The sequence below is a fragment of the Hemiscyllium ocellatum genome, chromosome 7 (assembly GCF_020745735.1).
Source record: "Hemiscyllium ocellatum isolate sHemOce1 chromosome 7, sHemOce1.pat.X.cur, whole genome shotgun sequence".
Lineage (NCBI taxonomy): Eukaryota > Metazoa > Chordata > Chondrichthyes > Orectolobiformes > Hemiscylliidae > Hemiscyllium > Hemiscyllium ocellatum.
Window position 1 is genome coordinate 115918892 of NC_083407.1, and position 12700 is coordinate 115931591.

At 48.1% G+C, this 12700-nt stretch overlaps 1 pseudogene; it reads left to right on the top strand.

Moving 5' to 3' along the window:
• The first annotated feature begins 1644 nt into the window (after nucleotides 1-1644).
• LOC132817676 (uncharacterized) lies at nucleotides 1645-11199 on the top strand (annotated as a pseudogene).
• Nucleotides 11200-12700: the final 1501 nt, after the last annotated feature.

Consider the following 12700-nt stretch of genomic DNA (forward strand, 5'->3'; position numbering starts at 1 on the left):
TCAAATGCCAGGGCGTGGACCCAAGATGGGCATTGAATGGAAAGAGCTCTGCCCACACCAGGTAATGGTCTGTGCATGGCACCTGCCACATGGAGGCTGCCTGATCGCAGGAGGTGTACGCCCAGGAAGCTCCGACCCTAAGCCTCATAACAGTAGAGGCGATGGCTTTGGGGTGGAGATTCTGCCAAATGTCCACCAGCTCGAAGGACTTGACCAAGTTCCCCAACCTCTTCCCTGACTCCAAACCAGACCAGATACCACCGTGGTCCCTGTCCTTGAGGTTGGAGTTAAAATTTCCTTCAAGGACAACACATTGACCTTTATCAATGGAGGTGAGATGAGTGGACACTTCTTTGTGTAGAAGTACGTTTGCCTCAGTCAGTCCATGGCAGCGTAGATGGTCACAAAGTGAAGCACCACATCCCATCCCCCTCAGTTGAACCGTCAGGTGAAGCAAAAGCACAGGCTCCCTGACCCTCAAGATCTCTGGCTGAAAATGCAGGGCCAACAAGATAGCCACCCTGTCAGATCTGCAGGGGAGGTGACTCATATGGACCTCTCCTTGCCACTCCAGGAGCCAGGTGGCTTCGTCTCCTGAGATAGTGTGGGCTTCCTGCAGGAAGCACACCACATACTTCCTGTCCGGAAGGGCTGAGAAGGTCTGGAATCTACGCTGTGACCCCATGCTTCCGTTGATGTTGAGGCTGGCTATGGTAGCCTTCCTGTTAGCAGTAGTGTGCATCCAATACAATTGAAACTATATCCAGTGAGGGCGAGGAAGAGGCCCAAAATTCCCCCGACCTCACCAGAAGTGCACCAAGGAAGTTTCTGACTCACTTACATCTCGCCCAGGTGCTTGGCGAGCAGCCTGGGACGACCCGTACATTTGCTCAAAGGGGCACCAGCTGAGGTCTATCTCGGCAACTGCGGGTCTCCTCGAAAAAGTCCCAGAATTCCCTGAGGGGGAACAGGGGGAGCTCGGTTGAGGGGAGCACAATGGAGTCAAAAACCTCGCCGGAGGCAGACTCCGTGTCGTCCCCAGTGCCCACCACGGAGTCCTAACCCTCCTCCGGGCAGTCGCCCTCGGTCACCAGCCCTTCCCCTCATCGTGACAGTCAGGGACAGGTCTGGCATCGCCGGCTGGCCTCAAACCCCCAGAGACTTCACCCCTCCCAGGGCCACCGGTGGTAATGTCCTCAGTCCACTTCTTCCGGGAGTGCCCCAAAGGCCTCGCTCCCCTCCCCACACCGGGACTCCCGGCCCCCCGGGGAAAAGGTCCTCCCCCAGAGCCAAGGTGCCCAAGAAAACAGTCTGGGAGGGAGGATTGAGGAAAACACCTTCTTCCCCTCCACCACTCGATGACCCAGCGGCGTTGGAGATGTTACAGTCCACACCGCGGCCTATGTCAGGTTCTGGCTCTTCCCCGGGGTGGGGGCTGGTGGAATGAAGGACCTGCTGCGACCTGAGGGATTCCAGTAAGATCAAGCTGTGGTGCAGGAGAGGCTGGAAACGCCATGGGCTCCCCTTCTGGAGAGGGACAGTGCCGTTGGCATCCCACAGCAAAGCCAGTCCTCTCCTGGTGGCGGTGCCTCTTCCCCAAGGAAACTGTGGCTACTGTAGACAACAGCCCTCCTCCTGGTGGTCATGGGGCCCAAGGTTCCACCCCCGCTTGGCATTCCCCATGAATACGATTGGCTGGGGGAAGGTAAGGAGAGCCAACTATGTCACTTTCTGTCCCACCCCTGGGTGATCAAGTGATATTGGGCAGGGCAAAGGCCCAGCTTCCAGCTACTGTAGGATGCGAGGGGGCAGGAGCGGCTTCCCTGAGGTTGCTGGATGAGTGGGGTAGGATTCAGGCTCAGGGATCCCGGCGTTAGGGTATGCAATGTAGGGGTCAGCCATGGAGGCCCCGTTCCGACACAACGGGGCGGAACTCGGACACAGGCTTGGGGGTTTAGGGATGTTAGCGTGGCTTTAAGGGAATTGTCGTGCGAGGATCCTATTTTGAGGGGCGGGGATGGGGTTTCCTCCACGTGGACAGGCTTGATGTTGTGCGACTTCACTGCACCTTCCGTCCGGTCGGGCACTCACCACACTCCCTGCCAGAGGCCCAGGCATGAGCAGCCTCTAGTTTAAACGCTGCTGGTTGGGCATTTGATATTATTTTGCTGGGGGGAGGGGAAATGGGTGTGGCAGTGCCACCTGTGACTGCTGATGTGGGCTGGGCAACCTTCTGGATGGGGCAGTTCTTTCTGACATGACCCACCTCATGGCACAACTGGCACCGCATGCCTTGTGGAGTCGGGTAGGCTGCATCCTTGTGGAGTCAGGTTAATGGAGCTTTTAGTGACTTCCACCTGGGCCAGTGTAAATATATGGCTTACTATAGAATAGATAGCTGGCTGCGAGTGTGGAGGTCCTCGGCGTTCGGAGGTCATGTCATACTCCGTTGCGTGCGCAGAAGGGGAACATGTGATGCTCCGTTGCCTGGGCGAGGAGGTCACGTGGTCTGCCGTTTCGCGCCCTGGAAGAGTGCGGGGAGATCACGTGATCTGCTGTTTCGCGCCCCAGAAGAGTGCGAGGAGGTCACGTGATGCTCCGTTTCGCAGGCAAAGGAAGGTCACGTGGGGTTGGACATCTGGGAACGCGAGGAGGCGGAGAATGGAGTCAGAGCAACAGCCAATCAGAAGATAATCCCACCTCAGTGATTGCATGACATTTTTTATTGTATAAAAGACTGGGTCAGGGGCAGGAATATGTCGTTTCTTTTTGAACTGACACATTTTGTAGTTTGTCAGGGACAGAAAGGTTTAGACCCAGAGCTCTGTATAGTTTATCCACTTACTGCTAGAATAAAACTAAAAGTGTGAGATTGAATATCTTCTCCTATTGCTTCATTTAAAGAACACGCAGGACTGGGCTCACACATAGAAGAAAGTAAGTTGGTAGATTGAGCCAAAGTCCAACAAATTGGTGACCCCGACGTGATACAGACGGAGAAGTGACGGAAAAGAGAGAAAAATAGAAACAACGGACAACTGACATCTGATGACAACAAGTGGCGCCGCATAAAAAGGTGAGCAGACACCTGTTTATTTATTTTTTCTTTTTTTTCTTTCTTTTTCTCAGGGGAGGGGACACTCCTGAGACACTCCCCCCCACCACTTCCTCCTAACTGCAGTAGTGCTTATTTTTTCCCCAGCACCCATAGTGTGTGTGTGCAGGTGTGAGACACAGTGAGAGACACAAAGTGCACAAATCTTTATTTAGTTTCCACCACCAGGAGTAAAGGAAAACACCCAAGTGGCCAGTGACAAGCAGTGCCCTTCACATCAAAGGGCAATGCTGTGTGATCAAACAGTGAAGGGGAGGGCAGGGACTAAATCAAAATAGAGTTGGAGGGGGAAATGATGCACTCCACTCCCTGCGGCACCCACCTCTCCCTGAACAACTCCAGGGTGTTGCAGACACCTGTTTATATCGAAGTTCTTCAATTGGAGATACTAAATTGATTGTTGTCATTATACTGCAAGTGTCCTAGTAATAGTAAGTGGATAAAGTATTGACATAATACGTACAGGTTTAAAGTACCATGGGGTTAGAGTCCTCATAAAAGCACCAAGGTACGTAAGTGCGAGGAGGTTTAAAGTCCTTTGAGCAGGATCTCATAAAAGCAACGCTCACAAATTTTGGTTTATGATTGATGTGTTGTAAGTTTTAAAATTATATTGGGGAATGTATGCAGGGTGGCAGAAAATCCAGTGGTGTCTCAGAGACAAAGACGGTGGTGTCTCAGCAAGAGAGAGTCGGCAGTGGAAACTTAACGGTGACAATGAAACTGCTGAGAATTCTCACTGAAAGGGTCAGTTGCTCGGTTGTATTTCATACAAACTGACTGGCAACCGGATTTGTCTCTGATTGGGTTGGCTGCTCGGCTATATTATATCCAAACCAACTGACTACTGGACGGGAGGATTAAAAACAAAAATACATAAAATGGAAGAGGAATTTGATGAAGAGTGTGAAGAAAACGGAGGATGTTCTTCCGACTTAATGTTGCCTGTAAAACAGCAGTGGGGTAAAGCCAGAAGTCAGTTAGTTAGTGGGCTTGCAGAGAACAAACAAAAAACAATGATGGAGAAACATGACATGATTTGGGGAGAATTACAAAAACAGGGCAAAGTCCCTAAAGATGAGGAGAGAAAGTAATTGTCACCGTTTTCAGGAAAAGCAGAAGAGCAGGTTAGATTAGAAGTAGAAGAGCATGTGAAGGGAAAGAGAGGGTCAATATTGGCTAGAAGAAAGTGGACAAAAGAAGGCGAGGAGAAAGAAGAGAGGAGGATTAATCTACATAACATGACGTTATCCTGTGTAGCAGTAGAAACATTACAAAGGGGAATAGGTGGTACCTCTAAAACAGAAACGGCAGGACCATCCGCGGCATTGTATCCTAAATTGCCTGAGGCACAATCACCGCCCCCATATCCTGTAACACAAATGCTGCTTATGCATGTTCAAGAAAGGGTGTCAGATGTGCGAGAAGTAGGAATAAGGGAGTACAATGTAGTAAAAGAAAGACTGGTGGAAGCACTAGAACAAAGCATCAGAAAAGTAGAAAAACTAACATTAGAAGCTGAACAGAGGATTAAGGATGCGGAGGAAGCAAGCAGGGTGACAATTACGTACAGCAGAAACAAAGAACAGCCAGGACAGGGGAGATATTCAGTAGGGCAAGAGCCTGATGCTCACTCGACACCGTATAATGCTGAGAATGAAATGAGGGGAAGATTATACAGTTCAGGTCGGTTACCAGATGACGGATTCTCAGACAGGAGAAGGAGAGATTTAAGGGAAGAAAGAAGTAGGGAAAACTGGGATGAGAAGGAGTCAAGGAGTAGCACAGATAGTGAAGACGACGAGTCCCGACCAGGGGATGGTCTAAACACGTACCTTGTCACTTTAAAAGGCTCACTTACCATGCACACTGAACATGGCCCATTATGGGTACAGCCCCCTTTTGAAAACAGTTATGATCTGCGACGAAGGGATACATTACGGCAGCACCACCAAATGCCTTTAGTTTATAGAGGCTCTTATATGAGGGATGTGTATCAGCCCTTTACCTATATGGACATGAACTGCAGCTTGGATAAAATGCCCCCGCCCATGGAGCGAGGTGGACCCTGGATGACTAAATTTTGCCAATATACACTAGGCCACAAGGTAGCTCTGGGCAACTGGAGAGTGTTATTGGGTAAACAATTGAGTATGTGGGAGTTACAGCAGATTGAAGCGTCTGCGGGGACCACCTTAGTACCTGACTCGGACCCGTTTGTGCAGCATGCCACCTGTGTGGGAAGGGTCAAGAGGGATAGATTCCCGATTCCACCGGGAACGATGCACTCGCTCACCTTCACAACGAAGGAGGACGAGGAGATGCCTGCCTTTTTGGCTAGATGTAAAGGCACGTGGACAGACACTGCGGGGAGCCATCCAGGGTCGGGTCACCTACAGACCACGTTAGTTAGGAATGCCGTTATGGCAGGGAAGTAAGGAAGTAAAAGAGGCAATGGAGAGTAATCCTGATATCCCAGGGTGTTCTACAGAACAGTGGGAAAAACACTTGATTGGATGCCATATTACCCCCTTTATGGGGGCAGGAGGAATGCGTGGGAGAGGAAGGGGCCGCGGAGGAGTCAGAGGTCAGACATTCTACACCTGTTTTGAATGTGGCCAATCCGGGCATTGGAGAAGAACTTGTCCCCTGCTGTGGGGACCCCAGGGAGACCAGGGATTGATCCGAGGACCGTGTGTCCATTCAAATCAGCCTCCTTTTCAACAGGCTGTTCAGCCTTACCAAGTCCCAAATGCAGCTGCAGCCCCGGGTCAAGGACAGTACCCCCAAACTATGCCGGAAGGGGAGGGATACGAATATTGACGGGGCCTGAGAACTCAGGGACATATGGGGTTGGCAGACCCCTATATGCAAATGAGGGTAATGGACAGGAACTTGTCTTTTTTGGTTGACACGGGTGCCAGATTTTCCACCATCACTTGTGACATACCTCCGTCAAATATTTCATCCTCCAGCGTCCAGTTAGTAGGGTTCTCGGGTAAACCAGAAACTCTGCCTTTGACATCGCCACTGATCACATCAGTGGCCAGACAGACCTTTCGTCACCGATATATTTCATCACCTGCATGCCCTGTCAATCTGATGGGACGTGACTTGCTGGTGAGATGCGGGGTCTCGGTTCTGTGCGGACCAGACATACTGGTAGTGACCTTTCCAAATTGTTCTATGGCGATGATTCACTCTGGATCCCAAATGATGTTATCACCGGACACATCACCAATGGCAGAAGGGCAGTGGGCAGGTATATACTGGGGACTCCTTGAACCCGAAAACAGGCAGAACAACGGCATACAGTCTTTATACAACCAATGGCGACCCTGGGCTCAGATGCTGCATCCCTATGCTCCTCCTGCAGATCTCCTTCATGTTATCCTATATTATGATAGAGATGATAATGAAATTTATCAGCATGCATTCTATCAACACCTAGAAGGGACTCAATGGGATATTTCCTCCAGTTGCATTCTGCTAGGTGTGGTGGGTGTTGTGGAACTAACTGTAGAACAGTTGGAATGGTACGAGATGTCTGAAGAAGCTATACTGCATGTCACATTGGCAGTGCATGCTGAATATCAGGCCAAGGATCTGGGACCTATGTCCAAACGCTTGATGGCGTTAACTGATTGCATTTGGACTCAGTTACCCAGCTTACAATATTCACCCTCGGTTGAAGCTTATGGACTTATGCACAGAACAACTGACAAGGTGTTGCTGGAACATAGGCAGATTGAAAGGTTTCATGGCAGGGAAAAGACAGACCATCCACAGGCTGCAGCGATGCTTGATACTCTGCCGGACACCTTGTGGTCAGCAGGTTCAACGGACGTTGGTCACTGCGAACACGTCACACCAATCACATAAACCACACTCCGATTTGGCAAAGACAATACCCACACAAACCAGAGGCTGAAGCCGGCATCGCCGACACAATTGAAGGATTGGTAGCAGTAGGGGTATTAGAACCCTCCCAGTCAGCCTGGAACACTCCTATCTTACCTGTAGAGAAGCAGAATACAGGCAAATATAGGATGGTGCATGATCTTAGACGGATCAATAGTGTTGTTTCTACTCTGACAGTTCCAGTCCTAAACCCCTACACTGCGATGTCTGTGCTGACCCCTGACCATAAGTGGTTCTCGTGCATTGATCTGGCCAATGCGTTCATTTGTTTGCCCCTAGCTGATCATTTGAGGGACATTTTTTCGTTCACCTACAAAGGCCAACAACTTCGTTATACAAGGGTCCCTCAAGGGTTCATTTTGTCGCCTGGGGTGTTTAATCAGGTACTGAAACAGCAGCTGAAGGATCTGATGCTCCCAGACGGGGTGGTATTGATCCAGTATATGGATGACATTCTTTTGGCGGCATCCAACCATGTTTCTTGTTTGGCAGCTAACAAAGTCGTTGCTGTTTCTCCTGTATAACGTCGGTTTCAAAGTTTCACGGGCTAAATTACAATGCTGCAGACGAACGGTGTTTTTTCTGGGTAGCGTTATTTCTGCTAAGGGAACAGGTGTGTCTCCGTCCCATAGATCCTCCATTCTGCATCATGCCAAACCAGTCACTGTAAAAGACATGCTTTCATTTCTTGGGTTGGCAGGATACAGTAGACAATTCATATGCATCATATGGGGAGCTCACTTTCCCTCTAAGGGCCATGGTAAATGAACAAGGCATGAGAAATTTGTCGGCCCATTTGCAGTGGACCACGGAGGCAGACGAAAGTTTCATATCTCTTAAACAGGCCCTAACGCGGGCTGCTGATTTAGCGGTCCCGGATTACAAAGAGCCATTTTTTCCTCGATATTTCTGAAAAAGCACACACAATAAATGGTGTTCTTCTTCAGATAAAAGGGGGTGGCAGGCAGGTGCTGACATATGTAAGTGTTACCCTTGACCCAATAGAGGACAGATACCTGCCATGTACTTGACATGCAGCAGGGGTAGCAAAGATTCTCCAAAAGGTAGCACATATAGTCATGTGCCATTCACTAACAGTACTGACGACACATAGTATAGTGGCCTATGTGAACTCAACAGCCTTTACAATGACGCCACTGCGGCAGATCAGGTTAGAGAAAATCCTGAATGCACCACATATAATTTTTACACACGAAGGATTTAACATGGCTGATAACATGGGAGAAGGAGAGCCACATATGTGTGAGGAAAGGGCACAGAGAGACACCAAAGTTAGGCCAGATTTACAGACTATTCGATTAGTAGACCCAGAAGTAGTGCTGTTCACAGATGGTTGCTGTTACAGATATCCAACTGAAGGACTTAAAGCAGCCTATGCAGTGGTGCGACAGGCAAGTGAGGAATGTGAAAAAGTGTTGATAGGAAAAGTGACAGGCAAAGAATCAGCCCAGTTGGCTGAACTACAGGCAATGATAGCTGCGTTAGAATGGTCAGAAGGAAAAAGAGTAAATATTTACACCGACTCTGCATATGTGGCAGGGGCCATACAGGTAGAACTCAGTCAATGGATCAGAGCAGAATTCTAACAGCAGCAAAAAACCCCAATTCAACATGAAAAAGAGGTGAGAAGATTAGCTGTGGCCCTAATGAAACCTGCAGTAGTGGCGATGATTAAGTGTAGAGGACATGATAAAACTGATACAATAGTAGCTAAGGGCAATTAGGAAGCAGACTTAGCAGCAAAAAAAGCAGCAGGATATGCACCCCAGTACATAATGATGCAAACAGAGAGAACAGTGTATGACCTGCTGCCCGCCTGCGATGCAAATGTGCAGCAGAAAGCCTCTCCTCATGAACTGACAGTACGGAGAGAGAGAGAGAGAGGGGCCATAGAGTCAGAAGGAATTTGGAGGTCACCGGATGGTAGACCAGTGCTACCCCCAGGTTTGACAGCTTCCATGCTCCAGGAAGCTCATGGAAAGACGCAGATGCAGAGGTATCTGACACATTGGTAGCATCCGTACTTGCCGACAATGATTGAAAATTATATCAGAGAATGTAAAACATGTACAGAATATAATGTAAAAGCAACAGTGAAACCACAAGAGGGAAAATTCCCTCTCCCAAGAATGCCAGGTCAGGAAATAGTGATTGACTACACTGACATGGTAGAGAGAGTAAACAGATACAGGGCAGGTCGTGCCTCACAAACCTTATTGAGTTCTTTGAGAAGGTGACTAAGGAAGTGGATGAGGGTAAAGCTGTAGATGTTGTGTATATGGATTTTAGTAAGGCGTTCGATAAGGTTCCCCATGGTAGGCTAATGCTAAAACTTCGGAGGTATGGCATTGAGGATACATTAGAGGTTTGGATTAGGAATTGGCTGGCTGGAAGGAGACAGAGGGTAGTAGTTGATGGATTATGTTCATCTTGGAGCGCAGTTACTAGCGGTGTACCACAAGGATCTGTTTTGGGACCATTGCTTTTTGTTATCTTTATAAATGATCTAGAGGAAGGACTTGAAAGCTGGGTAAGCAAGTTTGCGGATGACACAAAAGTCGGTGGAGTTGTGGATAGTGAGGAAGGAAGTGGTAGGTTACAGCGGGATATAGATAAGTTGCAGAGCTGGGCGGAAATGTGGCAAATGGAATTCAATGTAGCTAAGTGCGAAGTCATTCACTTTGGTAGGAATAACAAGATGATGGATTACTGGGCTAATGGTAGGCTACTTGGTAGTGTGGATGAGCAGAGGGATCTTGGTGTCTATGTACACAGATCTCTGAAAGTTGCCACCCAGATAAATAGTGCTGTGAGGAAGGCATATGGTGTACTGGGCTTTATTGGCAGAGGAATTGAGTTCCGGAGTCCTGAGGTCATGTTGCAGTTGTATAAGACTCTGGTGAGGCCTCATCTGGAGTATTGTGTGCAGTTTTGGTCGCCATACTATAGGAAGGATGTGGAAGCTTTAGAACGAGTGCAGAGGAGGTTTACCAGGATGTTGCCTGGAATGGTAGGAAAATCTTATGAGGAAAGGCTGAGGCACTTGGGGCTGTTCTCATTGGAGAAGAGAAGGTTTAGGGGAGATCTGATAGAAGTGTATAAGATGATTAGGGGTTTAGATAGGGTAGATACGAAGAACCTTTTACCGCTAATGGAGTCAGGTGTTACTAGGGGACATAGCTTTAAATTAAGGGGTGGTAGGTATAGGACAGATGTTAGGGGTAGATTCTTCACACAGCGGGTTGTGAGTTCATGGAATGCCCTGCCCGTATCAGTGGTGAACTCTCCTTCTTTATGGTCATTTAAGCGGGCATTGGATAGGCATTTGGAAGTTATTGGGCTAGTATAGGTTAGGTAGGATTCGGTCGGCGCAACATCGAGGGCCGAAGGGCCTGTACTGCGCTGTATCCTTCTATGTTCTATGTTCTAGGTACCTTTTGGTAGCAGTGGATGCATACACTGGTTGGCCAGAAGCGATACCTGCGAAAAAGGAAGACACAAAAATAGTGATCAAATTTTTTATAAATTTTTTACATTCCAACGCATGGGTTTCCAAAGAGAGTCAGGTCAGATAATGGCACACATTTTAAGAACAAAGACCTGCAAGAAGTTGAAGCAGCTTTAGGACTGAAACATGCGTTTGGAACAGTGTACCATCCTCAGTCACAGGGAAAAGTAGGAAAAATGAATCAGTCCATAAAAGGGAAAATAGGAAAAGCTTTAATGTCCATTAGAAGCTCAGTAAACTCTATTACAGGGTTTACCCCGTACGAGCTAACAACAGGGAGCAGTTCCCCGGACCAGGAGCTGGAATACAGATGTTAGAGGGAGGAGCCTCTATAAGGTACAAACCTTATTATGATCAACTAACGGCTTTGGTGTCAGCTTTCTCCAAACAGGTTGGATCGGAAAAGGGGGACCTACAGAGCCAGGCGCCATCCACCACGGAGTGGGTCCTGCTGAAGGTGATCAAATGGAAGTGGTCGGAGCCACGGTGGACAGGACCTTTCAAGGTGGTGGAGCGGACATCTCATGCGGTCAGACTACAGGGGAAAGGAGAAAGCTGGTACCATTGGAGCCAGTGTGCAGCTACGGAATCGCCAACGAGAACTCTAGAACAAATAAGAACAGAAAAAGAGTAGAAGGGTCTTAAAGTTTTAACTTTTGTGTAAAGGATATCATGTCTATCTTTGTAACTAGCCTACATTATCCTAGGCTGTTGGGGTTGGGAGTTTTTGCTATTATTTTATGGATAAGTGTTATGCCACTATTAATAAGGGTATCAATCGCGAGGGACAAACACACAGATGAGGGAGAAAGTCCCAGGAATAAAAGATCAACAGGACAAGAGACGGACAAATGTTTAAGGGAGATGGGGAGCCGGGTGCACATCAGACATGATAAAAAGCGTGGTACAACATACCAGTTTGACTTATGCCAAGTAATTGACTGTGGCCAAGATGCAGGGAGCTGGAGGGGGTATGATGTATATCTTTGTATCTACGCCATTGATTGTCATCCATGCCCGTCGTGGGATGATGTATTAACATGGACTGGGGTACAATGGACACCCAACCCTATTTACCACCCCAGCCCCATTGTTCCCTAATGTAGACCCAGCAGGATTTCACTGCATGATGGCCCTCACCATGCAGGCGGACCCTCCAAAATGTACCACCTTAAGTGCTATTTTCCCGCCTGTAAAGAATTCCACGTTACCTCCAGTGTTTACCCCAAGGGCCAACAATTACACTTGTTTCGCTCGAAGATCTAATACAATCTTGGGAGACATGCCCGCTGACTGGTGCCAGAACACGATCGATGTAACCGGCTGGCAGAATGCTAGCATGATGGTTTGGGCCAGAGCTGATCTTTTTTGGTACTGTGGAGATAGAACACTACAGATTAGTCTACCTCCAGATTGGTCCGGAACCTGTGCAATGGTCAGGCTAGGGGTACCCTTAATCCTCTTAGGAGAAAGACAACAGGGAATAGATCAGCATGCACGAACACGCAGGGATTTGTTTGATGTCACATCTGGCTCAACCACTTACATAGATGCAATAGGTATTCCCCACTGTGTACCTGATGAATATAAGTTGGCAGACCAGGTAGCAGCAGGATTTGAGAATCTCCCAATTATTAGTGCTCTATTCCCAGTCACGCCGAATAAAAATGTCGACCGAATTAATTATGGACATTACAATGTACTCAGGCTAGCCAATAGAACTAGAGATTCGGTGGCGGGACTCTCTGAACAACTGGCAGTGACCTCATTGATGACAGTGCAAAATAGAATGGCCTTAGATATGTTGTTAGCAGAAAAGGGGGGAGGGTGCTCTATGTTCAGAGATCAATGTTGTACGTTCATCCCCAACAATACAGCACCTGATGGCTTGGTAACCTGAGCCCTGGAAGGACTAAGAATCTTGTCTGAAGAAATGCATGAACATTCAGGTATTGACAACCCTCTAGGAGGCATTTTCGACTCATGGTTAGGGAAATGGAAAGGATTAATTGTGTCTGTGTTTATGTCCCTTGTTGGTATGAACATTGTGTTAGTGTTGTGTGGATGTTGTTGTATCCCCTGTATTAGATCTTTGTTGAACAGGGTAATCATTACAGCAATTGAAGGGAAGGCTC